The following is a 25581-nucleotide window of genomic DNA, read 5'->3' as shown; positions in this document are numbered from 1 at the left end:
ACATGCTGATTCCCGGACCATGCGTGGGCCAGATTGAGAAGGCCATTGGGCCGCATCGAGCCCCCAGGCCTTAGGTTGCCTACCCCTGGTGTAGAGCAAGTACCGGTAATAGTTAGGAAACTACGAATAATGTAGAGATGGACTTGAGACCTTGAAAAGTTAATCTCCACCAGCAACCTTCATTAAGTTCAACGGAATAAATATTGCCACAGGTTTTAAACTTGACGCTTCGTTGGTGTTGCAAATCATTTGAATGGTTTCAGAGAAGTTCAGTGAACAGGCACCAGAGACAGAAAAGAACTCGTTGTTTATGAATGAGATTCCCATCTACCACCCAAATCAGCAAATTGTGGTTTAAAGGCACATGAAACCACACCACCTTACAAAAATAAAGCAAGTTTGCATCTGGTAAGTGTCTGGGTAAGAGACCTCTTGGGAACCGCATGAATGAATGCCGGATTCCACGGGAGAAGGAAAATGCGGGATATAAATGTGAGAAAATGAATAATATAGCAGAACCATCTAGTTCTGTGCTAACAATCACTGGTGCATTATGCTCTCCCTGCTGCAAACATAAACTATTAGAATAAAATAAATAATGAGAAAATGGTAGTTTAAAGTGGGTAGAAAAACTATAAATATAAAGCAGTTCTATGTCTTCTCAGAAGTACATACTATTGAAGTTCAATGGAACTGCCACATTTATCTCTGAGTAAACCTTGCTGATCATAGTGGGACTTGCTTCTGAAGAGACATGCAGTGTATAGCACAGTAAGTTATTTTGAATCGGGGCCAAATTAGTGACTCCACAGAAATCTGTATTTTACCTATGCAACTTCCCCAAACCTTCCTCCTCAGGGATATTGTCTAGAAATATTACTTCTTATTCTGGATAAATTAATATAAAAATATATATTTGTTTGATATTCTTGACCTCCAAAGCAGAATTAACCCTTGAAGATAAGAAACAGCCATCAAGTTGGTTGATGTTTAACGTATTTATAATACTTCCGGCATCTACTCAAATGAAAACCCAATCCTAGTTTTATAATGCAATGTTTCTGGGTATATTTTCACAACCTTTTGAGCCTTTGTAGCCCAAGACATTCTCAAATCCCTGGTGGGAATAAACAAAGATCTTTGCATCCACTTCTTAGGTGTCATCGACTATTACTAACAGACAAATATATTTTAAAAAATCACTACAGTCTGTTTCTTGAGCTCTTCTAGTTCCACTAGATAGTATAGAATTAACAGTGATTAATATTTTGGGAAAGTGGGGGGGGCATGCAGGGGGATTGTCTGTTAACACCCATTATATACAAACAAAATGGACCATCCACTTTATTAAAGCATGGTAAATGTTTACCCAGTCTTTCATCTGAGTTTACTACCTGTATAATTTTGCCTTAGTACAGTGGTACCTCAGTTTTCGAGCAGCTTAGTTCCCAAACAACTCGGAACCCAAACTCTGCAAACCCAGAAGTAGGTGTTCCGGTTTTCGAACTTTGCCCCAGAAGCTGAACGTGATCCTGAGCTTCTGTTTTTACTGTTGTGCAGCAAATTTGAGTCCCCCGCATAGTAATTAAGGTTTATTTGCTCCTGTTTTTACCCTTAAGCAGCAAATTAAAGACCCCTTCATCCTAATTAAGGCTTATTTGTTCCTGTTTTACCCTTAAGCAGCAAATTAAAGCGCCCCCCATCCTAATTAAAGCCTTCCATTTCTGATTGCAGTGTTCTGAGGTGATATTTGGTGCTTTTGTTTTTGCTATTTTTTGGTTTTTGTTTGTGTGGCTTTTTCATTTTTGTGTCTGTGGCTTGTTTTTCGTTTTATGATTGATTGTGTGACTGTGGAAATGGATAAGAGCCCCCCATCCAAACAATGACCATCATCAGTGCAGTTAAGAAAAAAATAATAATTTTAATTTTTATCTTCTACAATACTGTCTTATTTATTTTATAGTACAGAACATTGATTATTGCTTTCATTTTATGGGTCAATGGTCTTGTTAGATAAAATTCATGTTAAATTGTTGTTTGAGGGGTTGTTTTTAAAAGCCTGGAACGGATTCATCCATTTTGCATTACTTTCTATGGGAAAGTGCGCCTTGGTTTTGGAACGCTTTGGTTTTGGAACGGACTTCCGGAACGGATTAAGTTTGAGAACCAAGGTACTACTGTGAGCTTAACAACCTGTTTGATCCAGAGACCAGCACTTTCTGATATGTGGATAGTTTTCACAGGGGATGCTAAAAAAAGTGCATCTGGCAGCACAAACTTGTGCACAATCTACTTAAAACTAAATCCCATTGTCTTCAGTGGGGCTTATCCCCGGGTAAGCAGGTAAGGAGGAAGGTGAGAGATTTGAGCCCCTGTCCAGCCCCACACTCAAACCCTTACACAGGACTGGCTTTCTCCATTCTTCCATTCACCCTTGGAGCTGTACTTTATCCACCTGATTCAACTAGATATTTAATTTATAGACCCGCAAAGAAAACTAAATTTACCTAATGGATATGTGGCACTGCAAGCCGGCTGGGAAATATATTTTGGCCCTGGCGAAGGCAATCTGTTACCCCATTCCGTAATTATTGGACTGCCACTTGCGTTGACAATTTATGGTGACTCAGGCATTGTTGACATTTTTGACTTGCAGCCAATTTTCTGGCTAATTTTGATACTTTCCCTTCTGAAGAAACAAAATTAAAAAAAGGAGACAGAGACATATATGCAGTGCCGGATTTACGTATAAGCTAAACAAGCTATAGCTTAGGGCCCCACTCTCTTGGGGGCCCCCAAAAAATTTAAAGGGGAAAAAAACTGGATGGATACATTTACAAAATATAAGATAAAAAACAAATAAAATAAAACCTACATACAGCAACAGTGTTTTGTGTTGTGTAGGCTCTTAGGATGTAAGTAATGGGCCCTGCCTGCTAGCCTGCTCCCTAAAACATCATTAGTTTGCTCATTTCTATATATAGGGTGCCTACATTCTGCATGTGCAAATAGCTTTAGATACCTATTAGGTCCATAAATTACCATATAGCATATATTCAACACAAAGAACAGTGACAATTTGTTGTTGACAAAGGACAGCTGGACATATAAAGGGCCCCATTACCTTCAGTAGTTTAGGGCCTCATCAAACCTAAATCTGGCCCTGCATATATGGGAAAATAACTGTTGATGTGCTTGATGAGCAATATCAGTGTCACCCAAGGCAAATGGTGCATCAGGCTACCATATTGCATATCTACCCACAATGCTTTGGCTATCAGTTGAAACAATATATTCTGGATGTTCAACAGATGGCATGTGGCGGTCTTGGGAAACACCTTTCCTTATTTTTAGCAGCAGGGGTGTTACATTGGTGTGAAGGCTCAGAGGGAGATGGTATCAGAAAATTCAGTGGCCATACCAGAGACTGAAGTGGCAGATTCACATATGTGCACGGCATGGGCGCAACTTACTTTTGACTTTCAGGTGTATCTTGAAGAGTTTTTTTTAAAAAAAATACACACAGGCCTTTGCAGTTGTTTGAAATGTCATTGAGTTGCCAGTCATGTTAATGATTGTTTTGCACTGGGGTTTTTTAATATATTGCTGCAGGCCAGTTTGATATTTTATGAGAGGGCAATATATTAGCCCTTTCCAAAACAAATACTGTAACATATTTTGGAATTTAGAATATATTTATCTTATTGTTTATCTGTGCCTTTCAGACAAAAAAATAAAATAAAATAAAGGCACCCAAGGTGGTTCTTGGAGAATAATGCACAAATGCAAAATTCAAATGCACCCATACGACTTAGAAAAAATCAAGATAGCAAAATCTTAACTTAAAACAACAACAACCAAACACATTGATGTTCCTGCTAAGAAAGGCAAAGGGCAGCCCCTGCAAAAATGCAAGAGAAAGCAAGAGTAAATATATAGGAAACAGCTCTTCCTTATATGGAGCCCAGGTGGAAGAGCTTGCCTTTCTCCCCGCCCCCTTTAATAGTGCCTCCCAGGCAACAGCTCCTCATTACAATCCAGCCTATCACCTATCACTTTTCTAGGCCAGATTAATTGAACTCCTATTTGTTTTGTTTTTATTTTTGTTTTTTACAGCTGCTCCAAAATAGAAGAACCTGCATCCTTTGCAAACTCTCTTTCTGCTTAGAGAACTAACAAGTCTGGAGCTTGAACTACCGGTATACATTGCTTTCGTTTACAGGAACACTGGGTTGAGAACGCGGTGAATCATTTCAGCCAACAAGCGATAAACACATTTTATACGGCAGCTGCTTTGATACGGGGCAAAGTTCCTTCTAGGGTGTAACTTGATAACTTGCGGCAATATTCGCAAGTCAGTAGTAGCCCCTCCCCTAAAATAATATATCACTGTATAGAAATGCAGCTTCAATGCAGCTGTCTGTTCTGAAAAGGGTATAGCCTTTGGAAGCACAGTCTTATTACCTGAAAATGTGTCTGGATGAAATTTCTATATTCTTTTCCCCAAGCAATGCTTACCAGTGATGCTCAGACCTCAGGTGCCCACAGCCCAGTCACTGCAACACAGGTGAAGCCTCTCATACAAGTTTGAATCTATGGAAATACAGCTTTAAAGTTTATTAAATGTTTTAAACATTCAAGCAAGAAGAGTACAATCTGAAATGAAAATCACCTTTGGATTGATTGAAACAATGTACAAATTTCACTTTTAAATAATATTTTTCTCAATAACTGAAAATCATCCTGTAATCACATATATGCTCTGTGCTTCAGTGATGGTTTATTTATAAAGTGCCTTTCATTGTCTAGGTGCGGTCAATGACATTTTTATTAAAATAAATAAACAAATAACAGGCCCTAGGCTTTCTTCTGTCTTATTATCTGTTAAGACATTATTCAAATGGAAAATGGGAGAAGGAAAGAGGAAGACAAGCAAACCTTTCCAGTTATGTAATAATCACACACACACACACACTTCCAGTTAAGTCAGATGGAAAGAAACAACTACATTCAGCCTTATGCAAAGAGTTGCCATATACTTTGGAAAGACTTGTGCATCAAACCACAATTGCTTGCAACTGAACAACATGTTTGGTAGCCTGATATGGAGAGTTGCTAAACACTCTACAAAGACCATGTCTCAAACAACATGCTTCCTTTTGGTGGAACAACACGTTTGGTAGAAATCATGGTTTGTTGTTTAGTCATTTAGTCGTGTCCGACTCTTCGTGACCCCATGGACCAGAGCACGCCAGGCACTCCTGTCTTCCACTGCCTCCCGCAATTTGGTCAAACTTATGCTGGTAGCTTCGAGAACACTGTCCAGCCATCTCGTCCTCTGTCGTCCCCTTCTCCTTGTGCTCTCCATCTTTCCCAACATCAGGGTCTTTTCCAGGGAGTCTTCTCTTCTCATGAGGTGGCCAAAGTATTGGAGTCTCAGCTTCAGGATCTGTCCTTCCAGTGAGCACTCAGGGCTGATTTCCTTAAGAATGGATGCGTTTGATCTTCTTGCAGTCCATGGGACTCTTGAGAGTCTCCTCCAGCACCATAATTCGAAAGCATCAATTATTTGGCGATCAGCCTTCTTTATGGTCCAGCTTTCACTTCCATACATCACTACTGGGAAAACCATAACTTTAACTATACTGACCTTTGTTGGCAAGGTGATGTCTCTGCTTTTTAAGATGCTGTCTAGGTTTCTCATTGCTTTTCTCCCAAGAAGCAGGTGTATTTTAATTTCGTGACTGCTGTCACCATCTGCAGTGATCATGGAGCCCAAGAAGGTAAAATCTCTCACTGCCTCCATTTCTTCTCCTTCTATTTGCCAGGAGGTGATGGGCCCAGTGGCCATGATCTTTGTTTTTTTGATGTTGAGCTTCATGGTATTGCCAAATCAACTTGTTGCAAGGTAGAGAGGGCTAGGAAGCTGCCTTATATTGAGTCAGCCCATTGGTCCACATAGTTTTGATATTATCTACACTGGCTGGCTGTATCTCTCAAGTGTTTAAGATGGGGGCGCATTCCTAGCCTACCTTGATATTCTGGGGATTGGACCTTGAAACATCTGCTTGCAATGGCGACGCTTTACCACAGAGCTTCCCTTGAATTTGTAGGAGGGAAGTGAGAGAGAGTGTAATTTTTTGCATTAGTTGCTTTTCTTCTATAACTCTTCCTTTTCAACTAGCAAATGCTAGCATTTATTTTCTGGTCAAGCAAAGAAATGTAGCTAGGGGAAAGTTTGTGGAAGATGGAAGGGAAAATAGCACGCAGGGAGGAAGTTAAAACATCCCCTTCTGCCCACCGCTTCCTACATGCAAATGCTTCCCAACCATTGCTATGCAAAGTTGACTTTGAGAATGAGTGTAGTTCCGCCCTTAAAATAAGATCTGTTGAAAGCAAGATTTTTGCTTCCATGTTTTGAGTAAGCATGTCTATGATTGGGATGCTATATTCTGATTGAGAGATGGAATCCTAGGTGCATCAGAAGAAGGTGTATTATGGACAGAATAATTGCCGCACACAGGAAGAACAAGGATACAGTTTGAATACTTCACCCGTAGATGTATAAATAATTTAATGTGTCAATACGAATGGAAGTCATTAAAGCTGCAGTTGCAATATAAGGGATTGTTATTTTGACTGGAGTGTAATTGAAATTTATAAGATTTTGGAATGCAGAAATAAAGTAAATCATCAAACCATCAATTCTAGCGTGCGGGGGGCACCTAAATTGAAAAATTTGGCATCTCAATGATTGGTATTATTAATTGTATTAGAATTTGGCATTGCTATAATGAGGCTTTTATTGGATTGCTCTAATTGAAAACTAATAAAAATTATTATCAAAGAAGAAGGTTGTATGGATTTCAGTTACTCCCAGATAAGTGTGTATAGAATTGCAGCCTTACACACTTTTCTTTTAAATCAGGGGTCAGCAACCTTTTAAAGCCATGGGCTGGTCCACCGTCCCTCAGACCATGTGGTGGGCCTGAGGAACGGTAGACGGAACTATATATATTTTTTGGGGGGGGGGGGAATGAACGAATTCTTATGCCCCACAAATAACCCAGAGAAGCATTTTAAATAAAAGGGCACATTCTACTCATGTAAAAACACGCTGATTCTCGGACCGTCCGCAGGCCAGATTGAGAAGGTGATTGGGCCGCATCTGGCCCCCGGGCCTTAGGTTGCCTACCCCTGTTTTAAATCATAGAATTGTAGAGTTGGAAGGAACACTGAGGATCATCTAGTCCAACCAATGCAGGAATATGCAGCTGTTCTATGCAGGGATCGAATCTGCAACCTTGGCGTTATCAACACAACGTTCTAACCAACTTTGATGCTTATTTGCATCCACCTAAGTCAGTTTCAACATCAAGCTCAACATCAAAAAAACGAAGATCATGGCCACTGGTCCCATCACCTCCTGGCAAATAGAAGGGGAAGAAATGGAGGCAGTGAGAGATTTTACTTTCTTGGGCTCCATGATCACTGCAGATGGTGACAGCAGCCACGAAATTAAAAGACGCCTGCTCATGGGAGAAAAGCAATGAGAAACCTAGACAGCATCTTAAAAAGCAGAGATATCACCTTGCCAACAAAGGTCCGTATAGTAAAAGCTATGGTTTTCCCAGTAGTGATGTATGGAAGTGAAAGCTGGACCATAAAGAAGCCTGATCACCGAAGAATTGATGCTTTTGAATTATGGTGCTGGAGGAGACTCTTGAGTCCCATGGACTGCAAGAAGATCAAACGCATCCATTCTGAAGGAAATCAGCCCTGAGTGCTCACTGGAAGGACAGATCCTGAAGCTGAGACTCCAATACTTTGGCCACCTCATGAGAAGAGAAGACTCCCTGGAAAAGACCCTGATGTTGGGAAAGATGGAGGGCACAAGGAGAAGGGGATGACAGAGGACGAGATGGTTGGACAGTGTTTTCGAAGCTACCAACATGAGTCTGACCAAACTGCGGGAGGCAGTGGAAGACAGAAGTGCCTGGCGTGCTCTGGTCCATGGAGTCACGAAGAGTCGGACATGACTAAACGACTAAACAACAACAACAAGTGGGTTTAGGACTGAAGCCTTTCATATGACTGGGTTTGGGGTGCATATAGTAAAAAAGAAGTGGGGGGGGGGAGGAAGAGTTTTTAATTAGCTACATCTAGAATATGAAATAAATGACTGTGATTCCCACAGCTTCCAGGTTATGTGAGCACGGCTGCAAATTTAATTTTGAAAATTCACTTTTGTTTTTACTGCACTCCCTTTATTGTATCAGCGAGCAAGCTGCAAATCCTGGTATAGACTTGATTTACAGCCAATATTGCTATCGAGAGAAAAATAAATAAGAGGGTGTTAGCGAGATCGGCATCTTTATAAGGCCACAAGCTGCTGGTGGTTTAAGGCCGTGCATTCCAAAAGCCTGTTTTCATTTCAGACCTCCTTTGCCCACGGAAAAAATAAATTGCAGAATCCTAGACACCCTTATCTTGACAAGGAGACTGACAAGGAGGAAGAAGCAACTGCGCTACATCCTTCCTGTTTCTTGCTAGTGCTTACCTGCAGCTGGCAGTCAGGTGTGCTAGGAGATAGCTGACAAATAGTCTTCTTTTTTAACAACCTTATAAGTGGTGCCTGTTTTAAAGGTACAGTCGTGCTCACACAGCATAAAAGATGTCCAATAATGTCGGAGATATCAAAGGTAATGAGTATGGAGTGAAAAAGGGATTTTTCTTACAATAGAATGCTGAACTGGACTGCATAGACAGATGGGGAATTCATATCAGGTGTCTTATTAGAGATTCCTCCCTCTAACTGGCCCATATTTCATGCACCCTTTGGGAGTGCCATTTCAGATTCAACGCCCACCTCTCTGGCATTGGAACAACTGGGATATTTGCCTTCCTCCCCCATCTGCTAATATTGGGATTTGCTCTGGCTGCAAACAGAAAACCGAAAGTTGCAAATGCAAGTGACCCATACCCAGTGCCGGACTTATGTATAAGCTGAACAAGCTATAGCTTAGGGCCCCACTCCCTTGGGGGCCCCCAAAAAAATTAAAGGGAAAAAACCCTGGATGGATACTTCCAAAATGAAAGACGAAAACCAAAGAAAATAGAACCTACATACAAACAATAATGATAATAATTTATTATTTATTTATTTATATATACTGGTCCCATATGTGCCAGTTACCACTTTCAAAAGCCTACAGACTGTTAATGTGAATGAAAACTAATCTCTCATTACAATTAAAATGTTATGACATTTTTAAAAAACCAATCTGGAGAACACCACCAGAGCCGTAGCTAGGTGATCTTGCACTACTGGCAAAAGCGTCCAGATTGTGCCCCTTAGCCATGGACAAATTAGCTCTTCTTTCTGCCTCTCCTCCACCACCACCCCGGCTTCAATCCACCCTCTATTAAAAACTACTTCTTATGAGGCAGCAATCAACATTTATATTTATGGACATATTTTTTAGCCGATTTTGCACCCCCCAAAAAAACCCCACCTGCACCCCTGGCGGGGGCCGACCTCATCACCCCAGCTATGGGCCTGAACACCACATTAGCTACCCCAATAGAGAGTCTTGCTTGCTTATGCAATGACCGAGAATAGTTTGTGTCTCCAAGTTTCCCTGAAGCAATGGCAACAAGTCAATTGTTTCATCCTTCTTGTCCAATGACCCCGGGGCTTTCCCACTTCCCAAACCGTGGAAGAGAGGGCTTTGAAAGGAAATTAAGCATCCACTTGGAATAAACATGGACCGCTGTCGGCTATCATGTGCAACTGATCAACAACTGAGGCACATTTCCTCTTCATTGCAACAGAAGCATATGACTGCCATAATAGGACCAGCACAAGGTTTGTTTGCCTATTTTCATGGGTGAGTTTAATCGCAACAAGGATTTCGGACGGTACGTTTGCCACAGAACACGCGAACCTGTTTTAATAAAAGAAAGCACTTAAGCATACTGCTAGGAGTTTGGATTCTAATTCCATGGATTTAGTTCCTGTAATAGCCAGGCTAGCTTCCTGATGAAGTAATGTCCCTCTAAGTATGGGCCATTAAGGTAGGAAAGGAAGTGGCTCTGTGACAGACGACAAATGGACAGGCTCCCATCCTTCAACTTGCTAGTAGTTAGAAGACTAAGGTCAGAGTTGAAAGCTGTAAAGATAAAAGTAAAGAGACGCCTGACCATTAGGTTCAATCGTGGCAAACTCTGGGGTTGCGGCACTCATCTCGCTTTATTGGCTGAGGGAGCCGGCGTACAGCTTCTGGGTCATGTGACCAGCATAACTAAGCCGCTTCTGGCGAACCAGAGCAGTGCACGGAAACGCCGTTTACCTTCCCGCCGGAGCGGTACCTATTTATCTACTTGCACTCTGACGTGCTTTTGAACTGCTAGGTTGGCAGGAGCAGGGACCGAGCAACTGGCGCTCACTCCGTCACGGGGATTCAAACCGCCGACCTTCTGATCAGCAAGTCCTAGCTCTGTGGTTTGACCCACAGCGCCACCTGCGTCCCTCGTTGAAAGCTGAGGTGCGTATAAATTAGAAGTTGGAAGCAAGGTTGCAGGCTGAAGCCTGTGAGACAGAGCCATGCCTGATTTCTGCTGGAATCCAAGGCTGTGGTTATGGGAGAAGTAAGACCCTCTTGGGGTGTTAATGCTGTGAGCCCCTCTGTTGTAAACTCAGGCCGTATATGTGTAAATAAACCATGTATCATAAATAAACCAGTGTCTCCACTTTCCCTCATTCCAAGGAAACCGAACCTGAGCAAGCACCTGGAACCCTGAGAATTTTGCACCGCTTGGGGTGGTGTGTAACAATTTTTTATGCTGCATATAATTGAACATACATGACACCAACCTGTATATCTCCTTCCAAGGGAGAAAGAGCAACTTGAGGGTAAGGGGAGTGATTCAAATCAGAAAAAATGGTTAAGTCTCCCTGCCACCAATAAATAAAATCCTAACCTACTTTAGGTCTATTTGTAACTAAGGCTGGGCGATATCTGGCTTTCAGCATCGCAATATATCACCACTAAACATCATGATATACCAATAGATCACAATGTCTGAAATAAGGATGGAGCTATGTAGAGGTATTGGCTGGCTTCACGGTATTCCCCACATTGTGATTTTTGCATAGCACACACACATATCATGACTCACAATATATTTCCAGGTCCAAACTTACGAAACCGATATCACGATATGGACTTCTAAGCGGTTTTGGATGATATATTGACATATCACCCAGCCCTATTTGGAAATTTTGATCATGGGTCTTGCAGGTCCCATCTAGTTGCGTCTCTCGTTGTTCCAGTAGTAAGCTTCTTGTGTTTCCTATTAAAAAATGCTTCCTTTATTGAGAATGGAAATTATGCAATTACAGATCCGTCCCAACAAACGAAATTTAATATGTTGCCAACAACAACAACAAAAAGTGTCTCCCAAATGGGGTGGGGCCGAAATGGGTCTGTGAAGTAGATAGTTCGCAGGGTGGTGATGTAGCCTAGTTTGGCTTCTGCTTAAAGCATGAATGGAGACTGTGACCCTCCAAATATGGCTGGAGCATGAATGGAGACATCATCCCCAACCATTGACCATGCTCACTGGGCCTGACAGAAGTCTGCATCTGGACAACCACAAGTTCCCCACTCCTGGCTTGAAAAAAGGAACAAAAATTAGCTGAAGAAACTAACGGGTGTCTTGGTGAATGGGCCACTTTTGCAATACAGCACAAGAAATAAATTAAAAGGCAGCAAAGCAGGGAGAGCTAAGATAATGGATGAAAGTGCAGGACTTTGGCCCAGAACAATTACAGGAAATTATGCTGTACTTTAAGGAGTTAAGGACTCAGAGCACTAAATAGGAACAATAGGTGACATTATGTCATGGGATGGATGTGGATTGCACCTCCTGTTCAATGCAATTTTTAGTAGGAGATTGTGCAGAAAATTGCCAAGGCTATTATTATTATTTCAAAACATATATTTATACTGGGTGGACACGGCTAGTAAGAAAGACTATTCCTTCTACTATCAACCTTACACCAGCTTACACATTTCCATTCAGCAGGTGTGGGAAACCTTAGGCCCTTCAAGGGCTGCTGTACTACAACTCCCATCAACCCCAGCAAACAGGGGCAATGGGTAGGGATGATGGGAGCTGTAGTTCAGCAATATATGGAGGGCCAAAGGTTTCTTATACCTGGTGGACCACAAATCTAACATCAAACCTATTTTTATCACTTTTGATTTCGTCACACATCTGAAAGGAAACGCACATGTGACATCATGTGCACACGACAAGCCCCTGCCCAATGTTGCGTGGATATTGGTGCCTCTGACCATAAACAACAATATTGCTATTGCTGTAGAACTGTGAAAGATGGATAGATAGGTGATAGATAGAGACAGATAGACAGACAGAGACAGATAAGTACAGTGATACCTCTGGTTACAAACTTAATGTGTTCCGAAGGCCCGTTCTTAACCTGAAACTGTTCTTAACCTGAGGTACTACTTTAGCTAATGGGGCCTCCTGCTGTCACTGTGCCACCACTGTGCCATTTCTGTTCTCATCCTGAGGTAAAGTTCTTAACCCAAGGGTTAGCGGAGTCTGTAACCCGAAGTGTTTGTAACCCGAGGTGTTTGTAACTCGAGGTACCACTGTAGTCTGACACTGAAGGAGGCCACTACAGTGGTACCTCGGATTAAGAACTTAATTTGTTCCGGAGGTCCATTCTTAACGTGAAACTGTTCTTAACTCGAGGTACTACTTTAGCTAATGGGGCCTCCCGATGCTGCCGTGCCGCCAGAGCACGATTTCTGTTCTCATCCTGAAGCAAAGTTCTTAACCCAAGGTACTATTTCTGGGTTAGCGGAGTTCATAACCTGAAGTGTCTGTAACCTGAAGCATCTGTAACCTGAAGCATCTGTAACCCGAGGTACCACTGTACTTGGATGTTAACATGACAAATGTAGCCCTAAGACAACATTTGCTGAGATAATAGGGAATGCAGGTGAAGGAGGCAGCAGCTTACAACTAGGGATGTAAGGCAGCACTGATTTCTGTTCTGACCTGCATTCATCACAACCAGCTCTGTTTCCATTATGCTGCAGTTTGGTTTCCCCTAAGTACTATATTATTCATTTCACCGCCTGCTATTCAACATAGGTTTTGCAACTCACTCAATTTAAGTAACTATTTACATAACTCACTTTCATTTCAATGTAAAGGAAATGTCAAACGACGAGAAGAAGGTTTATACACCCTGTCTCACTAATTCTCCCCTACAGATGCCACCCAACCCTGTGTGAGAGGGAAATAGCAGTGGCATGTTCCCCATATAATGTCTAAGTCTAGGACTGACACTTCCTGAGGAAGAAAGTAAGAAGCAAATAAATAAATCCATGTCACAGCCTCTGTGGAGCAAGTCAGACGAGTAGAGAGTCAAAAGAATAAGCTATGCTTCACATCTCGCCATTTGCCAGAAACGTTTATTATGTAAAAATACCTTCTCCACCACATACAATCTGAAAAAGTTAAATAAAAGGCTAACAAAGCAAATTTTAATGTTACAGTCGTAAGGTTTGATCATATGAATGCATTCAGGGCTGCCTTAGGGGAAATAAACCCATATCTGGAAACACGGTGGCTAATCATTTGTGCCAGTTGCTGACTGAGCAAACTTGGCTTGGAGGAGTCGAAGCTAATCAGCTAATCACATACATGCCTAAAGCTTTCCAACATTTGTATCATAGGACCAAAGCATGTTCACTATTCTATATCATTACACTGAAGAGTGAATATTAATTGTGGCATTCCTCTGGGGAAATCCTTTGTTGCCGTAACATGAAAATCCTTTCTTAATGTTAGGTCTTGGCATGAGCCAGTGTAGTGTAGTGGTTAAGAGTCTCGCAATCTGGTGAACCGGGTTTGATTCCCCGCTCTTCCACATGCAGCTGCTGGGTGACCTTGGGCTAGTCACACTTCTCTGAAGTCTCTCAGCCTCACTCACCTCACAGAGTGTTTATTGTGGGGGAGGAATGGAAAGGAGAATGTTAGCCGCTTTGAGACTCCTTAGGGTAGTGATAAAAAAAGGGATGCGGGTGGTGCTGTGGGTTAAACCAGAGAGCCTAGGACTTGCTGATCAGAAGGTCGGTGGTTCGAATCCCCATGACGGGGTGAGCTCCCGTTGCTTGGTCCCTGCTCCTGCCAACCTAGCAGTTCAAAAGCACATCAAAGTACAAGTAGATAAATAGGTACCGCTGCGGTGGGAAGGTAAACGGTGTTTCCGTGTGCTGCTCTGGTTCGCCAGAAGCTGCTTAGTCATGCTGGCCACATGACCCAGAAGCTGTCCACCGACTCCCTCAGCCAATAAAGTAAGATGAGCGCTGCAACCCCAGAGTCGGTCACGACTGGACCTAATGGTCAGGGGTCCCTTTACCTTTAGGGTAGTGATAAAGTGGGATATCAAATCCAAACTCTTCTTCTCCTCCTTCTCCTTCTTGTGAGTTACTGTTCAATCCTTTGGGCAAGATATACAATTCATATTATTTATTAAATTTCACCCAAGGATCACAGGGAGGGCGATTTACAACCACTTCCTGTTTTGTTATCCCATTGATCAAATAACTCCGGTGAGAGCGTAAACCTTTCTCTCCAGCATGAGATGTTGGTTGTAGCCTGCAGCTTGAAAAGACTGAGCTCCTGTCTCCCACTGTGAAGCCACGGGGTGGGTTTGTTGTTTAGAAACCAAGGGCAGCTGATAGGAACAGAGGAAGCTGTCTTGTATGGAGTCAGAACACTGGTCCATCTCCATATTCCATCTCCATATCTGGGGATATATCCATAAATGGATATGGATATGGATATAAAATTTACAGCATGTTATGGTTTAGGACTTGCCGATCAGAAGGTCGGCGGTTCGAATCCCCGCGAAGGGGTGAGCTTCCATTGCTCGGTCCCTGCTCCTGCCAACTTAGCAGTTCGAAAGCACGTCAAAGTGCAAGTAGACAAATAGGTACCACTCCGGTGGGAAGGTAAACGGTGTTTCCGTGCACTGCTCTGGTTTGCCAGAAGCAGCTTAGTCATGCTGGCCACATGATCCGGAAGCTGTACACCAGCTCCCTCGGCCAATAAAGCGAGATGAGCGTGGTCCAGAGTTGGCCACGACTGGACCTAATGGTCAGGGGTCCCTTTACCTTATGGTGTAAGAGGAAATTATATGAAAATGATATATCGTTAGTATCTAATACTGAGTAAACTGGCAAAAATGTATAAATCTAACAAGTATTGGAAATATAAAGAGAAAGAAGGTTCTTTTTATCGTACGTGGTGGTCTTGTAGTAAGGTTAAAGCTTACTGGGAAATGATATACAATGAATTGAAAAGGATGTTCAAAATAACTTGGAAAAGGAGATTCGAAAAGGAGTCTAAATAGGATCAAACTTTTAAGAAATTCCTCTTATCACCTGATTTTGATAAGACAACATTCTCAAAGAGACATGTCCCAGATTTTGTTCAGCCACCCCTTCATAGGCTGCATTGCATTTCCATTTAAACTATTGTTATTTGCAGACATTCACCAGAAAAAGCAAATCTGATCCTAAGCTGCATCTTCCTCTTCTCATTTTTTGGAGCAATGTGTTTGTAGCCTTGAATAGCTACGCCCCTGCTTACACAGGGGCAAAGACCTGTGGATCCTGCACTACCAAGCCTGCCTGGTACTACCTCCAACTGCCTTTGTCTTGATAGCATCCTACAGGAATCAGCCTGCTGACTCTGCCTACATCAGCGGCTGTACTGTAACAAAGCCCTCAATCTCTTAATAACAAAGTCTGTGAAAACACACACTTAAAAAATTACAACTTTACATGAAATACTCACCCACACACCCGATGAGGAGCCTTTCATGGGTACATGAAAGCTGTATTCAGAGCTGTCATCTTTGCAAAAATGAGTCATAATCAATACTGCAAAGAAAAATCCCTCGATGCAAGTAGAATGTGTGGGTGCAACTTTAATGAGCATGTTAAAACAAATGAGGCAATGATGCCCACATAGAGGGGCTACCAAGCAATATTTTTTCATGATATTTTTTCAAGATGTTCCATCTTCCTCAGTCAGGGATGATGGGAGATGGTCTGGAGGATCTCAGAAAAACCCATCTTAGAGGTAAGGAAGGAAAACCAAACAAGAACGATGGTTTCGGATCTCTAGGTGACTTTGCTGGGGAAATGAGGAAGTATGGACCACAGCAGCAAACAGAGTTATCTGAGGAATTTTGCAGGGTGCTGCTAGGAGGGATAACCAACATGGTTCCTTCCAGGTGTTTTTGGATTTCGACTTCCATCAACCTCAACCAGCTACAGATGCAGCACATTGGCTAGATATGTTGTACACAAAGATGTATATGATGTGATGTTTGCCTGGTGAGCATTGGGGTTTGAGGTCAGTCAAGAATGCCTTGCTGATTCTCACAGTCAAAGTTAGCTGAGAGGCGAGGGTGTAGGGCAGGGAGTCGGGTGAAGTCAGGCACAGGCTTGCAAGTAGGGAGCCAGGGCAGGTCAGGAGCTCAGGCAGGAAAGCAGGACAGGGTTCAGGCAGGAACTAGCAACCAACAATGTTGCTCCCGCAACCTGGTACTGGGCTGCCCGGCTTTTATCTGCCCCAAGGCATAGGGCGGCCCTGATCCTCTAGTGACTCACCTCTCCTGGCCTGGAGGCAAGCACTCCTCCTGCAGGAACTTAGTTTCCTCCGCCTCTCTGACCTGAGCCTCTGCAGCTCAGGAGAGGCTGGAGGGTTACCGGACCCAGAGGCAACCTCAGCTTCCCCTGACGGGGCTGAGAGTGGGGCACCTGCAGGCAATGGGTCCTCCACCCCCTCCACCCCCTCCGGAGCCCGAGCAGACTCAGCTGGTGCCTGCACCTGAGGATCCAGCACAGGTGAGGACCCTTCAGGCTCATGCCCCAGCCCCGGCTCAGCTGGTTCTGGAGGCAGGGAATCCTGTGCAGACTGGGATCCCTCAGGTTCAGCATCCAAGTCCGAATCCCAGGCCATCACATGTTGGATCTCCGGCCCATAACTCTGAGAAGCCAGATAAGGTTTCTCCTGGCAGATCGGGACAGAGATATTACTGCTTTAGTAGCTTCCTTTTTAGCCACAATTTTACCCGAAAGGGTTCCCAACGAACTATCCTTTCGGGAAATAGACAGGGCGTAGCAGAACATCCAAATGCACACGACCATAGCATGACCTTATAACCCTTGATAGCTTCACCCTTGTCTTTTTAATTATTCCAGTTACTTGAAATGTTTTATACTGTGATGCCAATAAAGGTATTTGATTGATTGAATAATAATAATAATAATAATAATAATAATAATAATAGGAGCACACACTGGAAAAATATACAATCAAATATTTATCATAAATTAAAATAAATGTATATTCCAAGATTAATTCCTAACACAAGACTGATAGCATCTCTATGCAATTCACTCTCTGTGTGTGTCTGTTTATGAATGCTTTTGCTGTGCATCTGATTGCAGCAGCTTTTAGCAAGCAATTTATAGATCTGAAGTTCCTGCTGTGGACCGCAAAGAGATTAGAGCAATGTGCTGTCCCCATGGGCAAATTCCTCCCCAGCAATATGTCTAAGCATTAAACATGCTGCTGCGTGTCTACGGAGGGCTTTGTGAAATGACCGTGGCAGCTCTTGTTAAAGTGTGACAAGATGAGCACCCCCACAAAGCATCTCTTTCTAAATGTTTCTGTCCAGCAGGCAGGCCTTTTTGTGAAAGAGTGGTGCTGACACAGGAAGGAGCAACAACAAAAATGAGGAAAATAACAGCCACTTGACGCAAATAAAACTAAATAAGGGATTGAATCCCCTCCCCCCCCCCACTATTATTAAGCAATTTTTGTGAGATAGCATTGGGTGGGATTTTTACCTCAAGATGAACTGAGTTCATTCAACGCTTCCCTCCCTCAGCAGTCTGTGAGAACAAAGACTTGCCATTAATAGTGAAGACAAAGGAGTGTTTTATAGCCAAATAAATTGTATCAGGGGAAATTTGAATTTATCCACCCTCCCACCCAAGTATCAAATAGATTTTAAGAAATGCAATGCAAAATATTGCTAAGATTTAACAGGACAACAATAACAATCTCCTTCGCTTTTGTAAGGCTCAGATACACAGAGGAACAGTACTTCCAATCTGTGGGCAAGGTCTTACAAATTGGTATTAATCAATGAGTTCTCTTGCCTTTTTCGTTTTGGCTTCAGTGGTCATAGATGGATTTCATTTTGCAGTAAATTGTTTGCTGCCCTTGAAGCTGTTTGCAAAAAGGTCTGGCAACAATCTCCTGCTGCCACATAAAATACAGACACCTTTAAATTTGTTCATATAAGTTAAACAGAGCATGGCAAACACCTATTGAAATTCAGAACATTAAGCAGCAGAAGAGAAGCACCAGCCTGAATGTTTATTCTGAAGACACATTACTTTCCCTCTTGGACATTGGTGGCGCTGAGCCCCTTGGGCCTGCTGATTGGAAGGTTGGCGGTTCGAATCCCCACGATGGGGTGAGCTCTCGTTGCTGTGTCCCAGCTCCTGCCAACCTAACAGTTTGAAAGCACGCCAGTGCAAGTAGATAAATAGGTACTGCTGCAACGGGAAGGTAAACAGCATTTCTGTGCTCTCTGGCTTCTGTCATGGTGTCCCATTGCACCAGAAGCGGCTTAGTCATGGTGGCCACATGACACAGAAAGCTGTCTGTGGACAAACGCTGGCTCCCTCAGCCTGAAAGCAAGATGAGCACCACACCCCCATGGTCGCCCTTGACTGGACTTAATCATCCAGTGGTCCTTTTCCTTTTTACCTTTTTTAACTTTCCCTCTTGCTCAACTCCAACAAAATCTCTCTCTTAACTTGAGCCATGTAGATTTCTCCATTTCTGAGAACAGAACTATTTATGACAGTTAAGGGCTGCAACTTCAAATGTAGCTTGCCAATGAACAGCTAAGAACCAGAGCAGCGCACGGAAATGCTTTTACCTTTCTGCGGGAGTGGTACCTATTTATCTACTTGTACTGGCATGCTTTCAAACCGCTAGGTTGGCAGGAGCTGGGACAGAGCAACAGGAGCTCATCCCATCATGGGGATTCAAACTGCTGACCTTCTGATCGGCAAGCCCAAGAAGCTCAGTGGTTTAGACCACAGCGCCACCCATGTCCCAAATAAACAAGCACACAACCACTGATCGGTCCACCCGCCATTGTGAGGCTCAAAGCAATGAAGATGATGCCTCCTCAGCTGTTGCCATTGGCTGTGAGTTTCTTGTGATGTCACAAAAGCACCTATTTATCTACTTGCTCTGGTGTGCTTTCAAACTGCTAGGTTGGTAGGAGCTGGGACAGAGCAACGGGAGCTCACCCCATTGTGGGGATATGAACCGCCAACCTTCTGATCGGCAAGCCCAAGAGACTCAGTGGTTCAGACCACAGCGCTACCCGCATCCCTACCAGATGTACACATTGGTTTTGAGGAAGTATGGGGCAGGAAGAGTTTAAGTATGGACACTGAGGAACTGGATTTGGGGGGCTGCTGCTTTTAGACACTATTATTCTTTCCCAAGACACTTCTCGTAGGGAATGTAGCTTCACCAGTTTTAGTTTATTGTTGAAAAAAAGCCAAAAACACCAAGCTAAATATTCAGCAAAGCTGATTCACTGAGAAACAAAAGGTGGGTGCATTCTCTTGGTCCAGGAAGCAATTATAACCTCCTCCATTTCCTCTAGTTGTTTTTCTCTCTCAGCTGATTTTGCGTCAGTCTTATCCAGGCTAAGCAGCAGCCAAATAGGCTGGAAACCAACTTTACCTCAGACAGACCCTGGGAAAAGTATGGAAAAGGAAATTGCTGAGGGGGAGCGGGACAGACAAGGAAAGGGACTGCCTGTACACTGAATGCATATAGAAAACTTAGTCACACTTGCAAAAAGGAATATATATGTGAGGTTGTACCTTTAGAAAACAGGGAGCAGAGATCACTCTTAAACCTTTTTTAGTGAGGAGATCCTCGGCGCGTCTCCTCTAGAGGTGCAGGGAGCACCAGAAAGTAAATACCGTATTTTTCGCTCTATAGGACGCACCAGACCATAGGAGGGGGAGAACAGGAAAAAAAATATTCCCCCCTTCTCTGCGCAGTGCCCCTTCAGCGAAGCGGCAGGAGAAATGGAGCCCCTTCCATTTCTCCTCCCGCTTCACTGGAGGGGCGCTGCACAGAGAGGGAAAACTGTGCAGCGCCTCTCCAGCGAAGCGAAGCTTGGAGAGCAAGAGGGGTCAGTGTTCACCGACCCCTCTCACTCTCCAGGCTTCAGGCGGCTATCTGCAAGCCTCTGGAGTGCAGCAGGAACTCCTGCTGCGCTCCGAAGGCTTGTGGATAGCTGCCTGAAGCCCCCGGAGCACAGCGGGAGTTCCCGCTGTGCTCCAGGGGCTTCAGTGAAAGCAACGCGAAGCCTCCGGAGCGCGGGGGGAGCTCTCCCTCTGCGCTTTGGAGGCTTCACGTTGCTATTGCTGAAGCCAAGGAGCCTGCATTCGCTCCATAGGACGCACACACATTTCCCCTTAATTTTTGGAGGGGGAAAAGTGCATCCTATAGAGCGAAAAATACGGTATGTAAGGATGTTTTCCTGAAGCGGGAGCTCCTGGGATTATGGCACATCAGGCAGTCTCCTAGGCCTATAGGTTAATAGTGAACTAGTTCTGTCAGTGCGGATCCTTACGTAGCCAATAGCACAGTCGGAATCTCAAGAGGGAAACAGAAGCAGGCTTGGAGGCTTCTTTTAAAAAAGTAAGTTTGTAGAAGTACAATTTTTAAAAAGACTCCCCCCTCTAAAATGGAGGGTCATTAAATATTGACTATCAGAAAAATGGGCAAAGAACTCTGATGGATTATGCTGGATGAGGGTGGGCTTGGCTGGAGCGCCAACCAGGAGAGCTCATTGTTCCAACATTTTGTTGCAGGTCTCACTTGTTTGCTTCTGTGGCTAGGAAATGCTCTGCTGTCGCTCTTCAGAATATTGAAAGAAATCATTTCCACCTCTCTCACTTCTACTTATTAAAGAGGCCAACTACAAAAAACTTTCAGGATAAATATGGGGAGTGTTGGAAGATTACCCAACGTTTCTAGCAGATAGGAAAGGTTCAAACGACTTGGTGGCTCCTGCCAAGATCAGTCTCTGAAGTGTGGTGCACATTTTAAGAATGTGCAGTGCAAATTTGCTGATGGTTTTCGAATACCACAGTAATATCTGGAGGCATGTGCTACATAATTGTGAATCCCTTACCCCGGTGCTTCCAAACTTACATATTGTGCACCTATTTTGAGAGCTTAGTCTAGGACAAAGATTATTTGGGGGTAGTTTTAATAATAATACTTTTTCTTTGAATTGTTTTCTGCAGCTAAAAAAAATCACGATTAAAAAATATGCCACGCACCCTTTGAAATGTGTAATACTTTGGGGAAAATTACTTTACCCTATTACTACTTGGTAGTGCTATCGCTGCCTGACCATCCATGAAAGGGAGTACTTGTGTGGCAAAACACACTTGCAACCCTTAGATCATTATCTGAAAAACGGAGTAGTCCCTGGAAACACATGCTGATTTATGTTGCAAACTGTAGAGATCTCCAGGGAGTAACAGGAGAACCATTTTCGCTGCAATCCAGTTTGTAAAATGCTACCTAATGCTGCCTAAAATGCTACCAATAAAGTGAAATTACTTTATTGCGGCATCCTGCTCCCCCAGATGCATGAAGTCGCCTAAGAATGTATTATTATTATTATTATTATTATTATTATTATTATTATTATTATTTTATAACCCACCCATCTGGCTGGGTTTCCCCTGCCACTCTGGGCAGCTCCCAACAGAATATTAATAATAAATTTTTAAAAAGCGACAAGACGTCAAACACTAAAAACTTCCCTAAACAGGGCTGCCTTCAGATGTCTTCTAAAAGTCAGATAGTGTTTATTTCCTTGACATCTGATGGGAGGGCATTCCACAGGGTGGGCACCACTACCAAGAAGGCCCTCTGTCTGGTTCCCTGTAATCTCACTTCTCGCCGTGAGGGAAATGCCAGAAGGCCCTCAGAGCTGGACCTCAGGGCTGAACGACGGGGGTGGAGACGCTCCTTCAGGTATACTGGACCGAGGCCGTTTAGGGTTTTAAAGGTCAGCATGAACACTTTGAATTGTGCTCAGAAATGTACTGGGAGCCAATGTAGGTCTTTCAGGACCACTGTTATATGGTCTCGGTGGCCACTCCCAGTCACCAGTCTAGCTGCCGCATTCTGGATTAGTTGTAAGATGCATGTATACACACCTAAGTGTGCATATTTTATACACACTGGAGTATATGCCCTGTTAACTGGGTGTGAAGTAGAGATAACTGGAATACAGAATACTCCCAGACTGAATTTATCATGAGTATAGTCTGTAAGCAAATGGGAAACCATTAATGTTTTGTAACGAGACCCACCCATACTCACTGTCTAATACTTGATAAATATAATCACATTTGCTTATCAACTCCCAACTCTGTGGGTCCTTACTTACCAATAGTGTTTGATATTTATCTGCTTCTTTTATAAAGGTAAAGGAACCCCTGACCATTAGATCCAGTCGTGGCCGACTCTGGTGTTGCGGCGCTCATCTTGCTTTATTGGCTGAGGGAGCCGGTGTACAGCTTCCGGGTCATGTGGCAAGCATGACTAAGCCGCTTCTGGCGAACCAGAGCAGCGCACGGAAACACCGTTTACCTTCCCGCTGGAGCGGTACCTATTTATCCACTTGCACTTTGACGTGCTTTCGAACTGCTAGTTTGGCAGGAGCAGGGACCAAGCAACGGGAGCTCACCCCGTCAGGGGGATTCGAACCGCCGACCTTCTGATTGGCAAGTCCTAGGCTCTGTGGTTTAACCCACAGCGCCACCCATGTCGCAATCTGCTTCTTTTAAGAACCATTAAATCAGAATCTGAACAATTATTATTTTTTTACCAGCTTTTGATCGCCAGTTGGCAGGCAATTCTAAATAAAAATTCTTTATCATTATCGGGCCAGGAAGGCATGCATTTATCACTTGCTGAAGGCGATAAAAGTACTATCCAGGAGTCAATCTTATGATTTGTTGCAGTGCTATCAAATATTGCTTAAATGACTCAGGAAGGAACTTGCTCCTAGCTGTGTGATTTTGAAGCTCGTCAGAGACTACAGATGAACATTCATCACTTAATGGTCTACTAAAGGGTAAAAGCACATAAGTCATCTTTATTCTGATTTTTGTCTTGCTGCATCATGTAGCCTCCAAAATCCTTTCCATTTCCCCTCTTAGCTAATGAAGTAGTTTGAGTTCAGCCATTTAGTGCTACCAACAATAAACATTTTTATAGCAGCGTGAACAAGGTACTTGAGAGAATGTGGATATTGGATATTTGTAGCTCTGCTTAGCCATAGCAAAGCCATTAACTATTGTAACCACAGCATCTCTTTGACCTCTCTCATGCGAATTACAATGGCTGTTTTCTGGATCAAAACCTCAAGACTAAACCTATTCAACATTGTTTGTAACCAATGACCCATTTACTCCTTTTTTTATCCTGGTCCTGGTAGCTACATTGCTCCTGATAAGATACACTGGACATTCTAGTTTAGCTTATGCAAAGTCTATTATCCTTTCTTGGGAAGGGTCCCAGACCTTATTCTAAGATAGATTCCCAGACTTTTGGTACCCAAAGAACAGTCCCCCGGACCTCAAATCAAAGGTGGAAGGAAACCTCACATTTACAAGATACAAGCAGTCCTCTTCTTTCCAGCTGTGGGGCCACTTGTTAATTAATAGTACAGTGGTACCTCGGGTTACAGACGCTTCAGGTTACAGACACTTCAGGTTACAGACTCCGCTAACCCAGAAATAGTACCTCGGGTTAAGAACTTTGCTTCTGGATGAGAACAGAAAACGTGCTCCGACGGCGGTTTGATGGCGGTTGGTGGTTCAAATCCGCGTGATGGGGTGAGCTCCCATTGCTCTGTCCCAGTTCTTGCCAACCTAGCAGTTTGAAAGCATGCCATTGCAAGGAGATAAAAAGGTACTGCTGCAGTGGGAAGGTAAACTGCATTTCCGTGTGCTCTGCCTTCCATCATGGTGTCCCGTTTTGCTGGAAGCGGTTTAGTCCTGCTGGCCACATGACCCATAAAGCTGTATGCCAACAAACACCGGCTACCTTGGCCTGAAGCAAGATGAGCACCGCAACCCCATAGTCACCTTTGACTAGACTAAACCATCCAGGGGGTCCTTTATTCTTTTTTATTTTTACCCCAGGAAGTGGTATTCACATTTAACCATCATGAGTAGCTGCTATCCTAGTATCCATTTTGGTAACCCCCATTTCAAGAGTCAGGAACTCAAGACCCTGTCTTCTGCTATCTCATACCAATGGTTCATCTAGCTCAGAATTGTCTATAGTGAATAGCAGGGGCATGGCAGGATTTCAGAGAAGGCTTTGGTAGGGATTGAACCTGCAAAACAGATGCTCTATCACTGAGATTTGGCATATTTCAGGTCTCTTGGGGCATATTAATATGCCATGGGCCACAGTTTGGAATTGCTGCTCTTGAGATTCCATCCTTTAGGGCCTATGAGTCATCTACCATCTCTGGATTCCCCGCTGTTACAAGTACAGGGACACATAACAAAGAAAACACCCCAATAAACTACTCTTGACACCAAAAAGGAAAATAAGAGGATGATTTTCAGCCTCAACTTCCACAGAATCCACTTTCCACACTGTTAGGAAGGAAAGAGATGAGGCAGCCTCTGAAAATAAAAGTAGCACGATGACAATGCTTTATTTTGTGTTCTTTGGTCTGTTCTTGTTTTCCTGTTCTCCGAATGTTAATGTCCTCATCCTCATTCATGTTCTCATTTGTTTTGCATTACTGTTCATGCCACAGCTCTGTTTTCTTTGGTGAACTGCCTGTTTTGAAGGAATGACTACCATTCTCTTTTCAACAGGAGATTGCTACAGACTTGTACTGGACCGTAGCGCTGGTTTCTGAAGCACACCTCTTCCCATCTCCAAAATCAAGACTGAAATAATCACGAAGAACCGTAGAGAAGACTCCATACTGGAACTAAAGGCTTGACTATTTATGCCAATAAAAAGGAAACCATTGCAACTTTCCTTTCCAGATGCACAGTAAAACTATTTTTCTTCTCCCAATATTAATCTTTATCAGGACATAACTTTGTCATTGTTTTCAGTCAAATGACAGGTCAGTTGGAAGGAGCAAGGGGAAGCTACATCCTGATGACTTTTTTGGTTTGTCTCAGGCCTCCTCTGAAATGCAGAAAGATGCTCCTCCTCCTCTTTCTCACCCTCCCTAATGCATTGAATTTCATGCACTGCATCGGAACCACAAGAATTGACCTCAGGCTTCATATGGGCCCGAGACACCATGTAGGCAATAACATAGGAACCATCCATGTAGACAGC

The 25581-nt window shown here is 43.3% G+C and overlaps 1 long non-coding RNA gene across 1 annotated transcript; it reads right to left on the bottom strand.

Moving 5' to 3' along the window:
- Positions 1–19678: 19678 nt before the first annotated feature.
- On the bottom strand, positions 19679–25362 carry LOC310745163. Its single transcript, XR_014540002.1, has 2 exons — positions 23868–25362; positions 19679–19914 (listed from the first exon to the last, which is right to left on the bottom strand). It is a non-coding gene; the product is annotated as an uncharacterized lncRNA (long non-coding RNA).
- Positions 25363–25581: the final 219 nt, after the last annotated feature.

Source organism: Podarcis filfolensis, assembly GCF_964270895.1.
Source record: "Podarcis filfolensis genome assembly, chromosome: 11".
Lineage (NCBI taxonomy): Eukaryota > Metazoa > Chordata > Lepidosauria > Squamata > Lacertidae > Podarcis > Podarcis filfolensis.
Note: the sequence above shows the minus strand (reverse complement) of the source record. Positions and strands in the feature narration are given on the sequence as shown.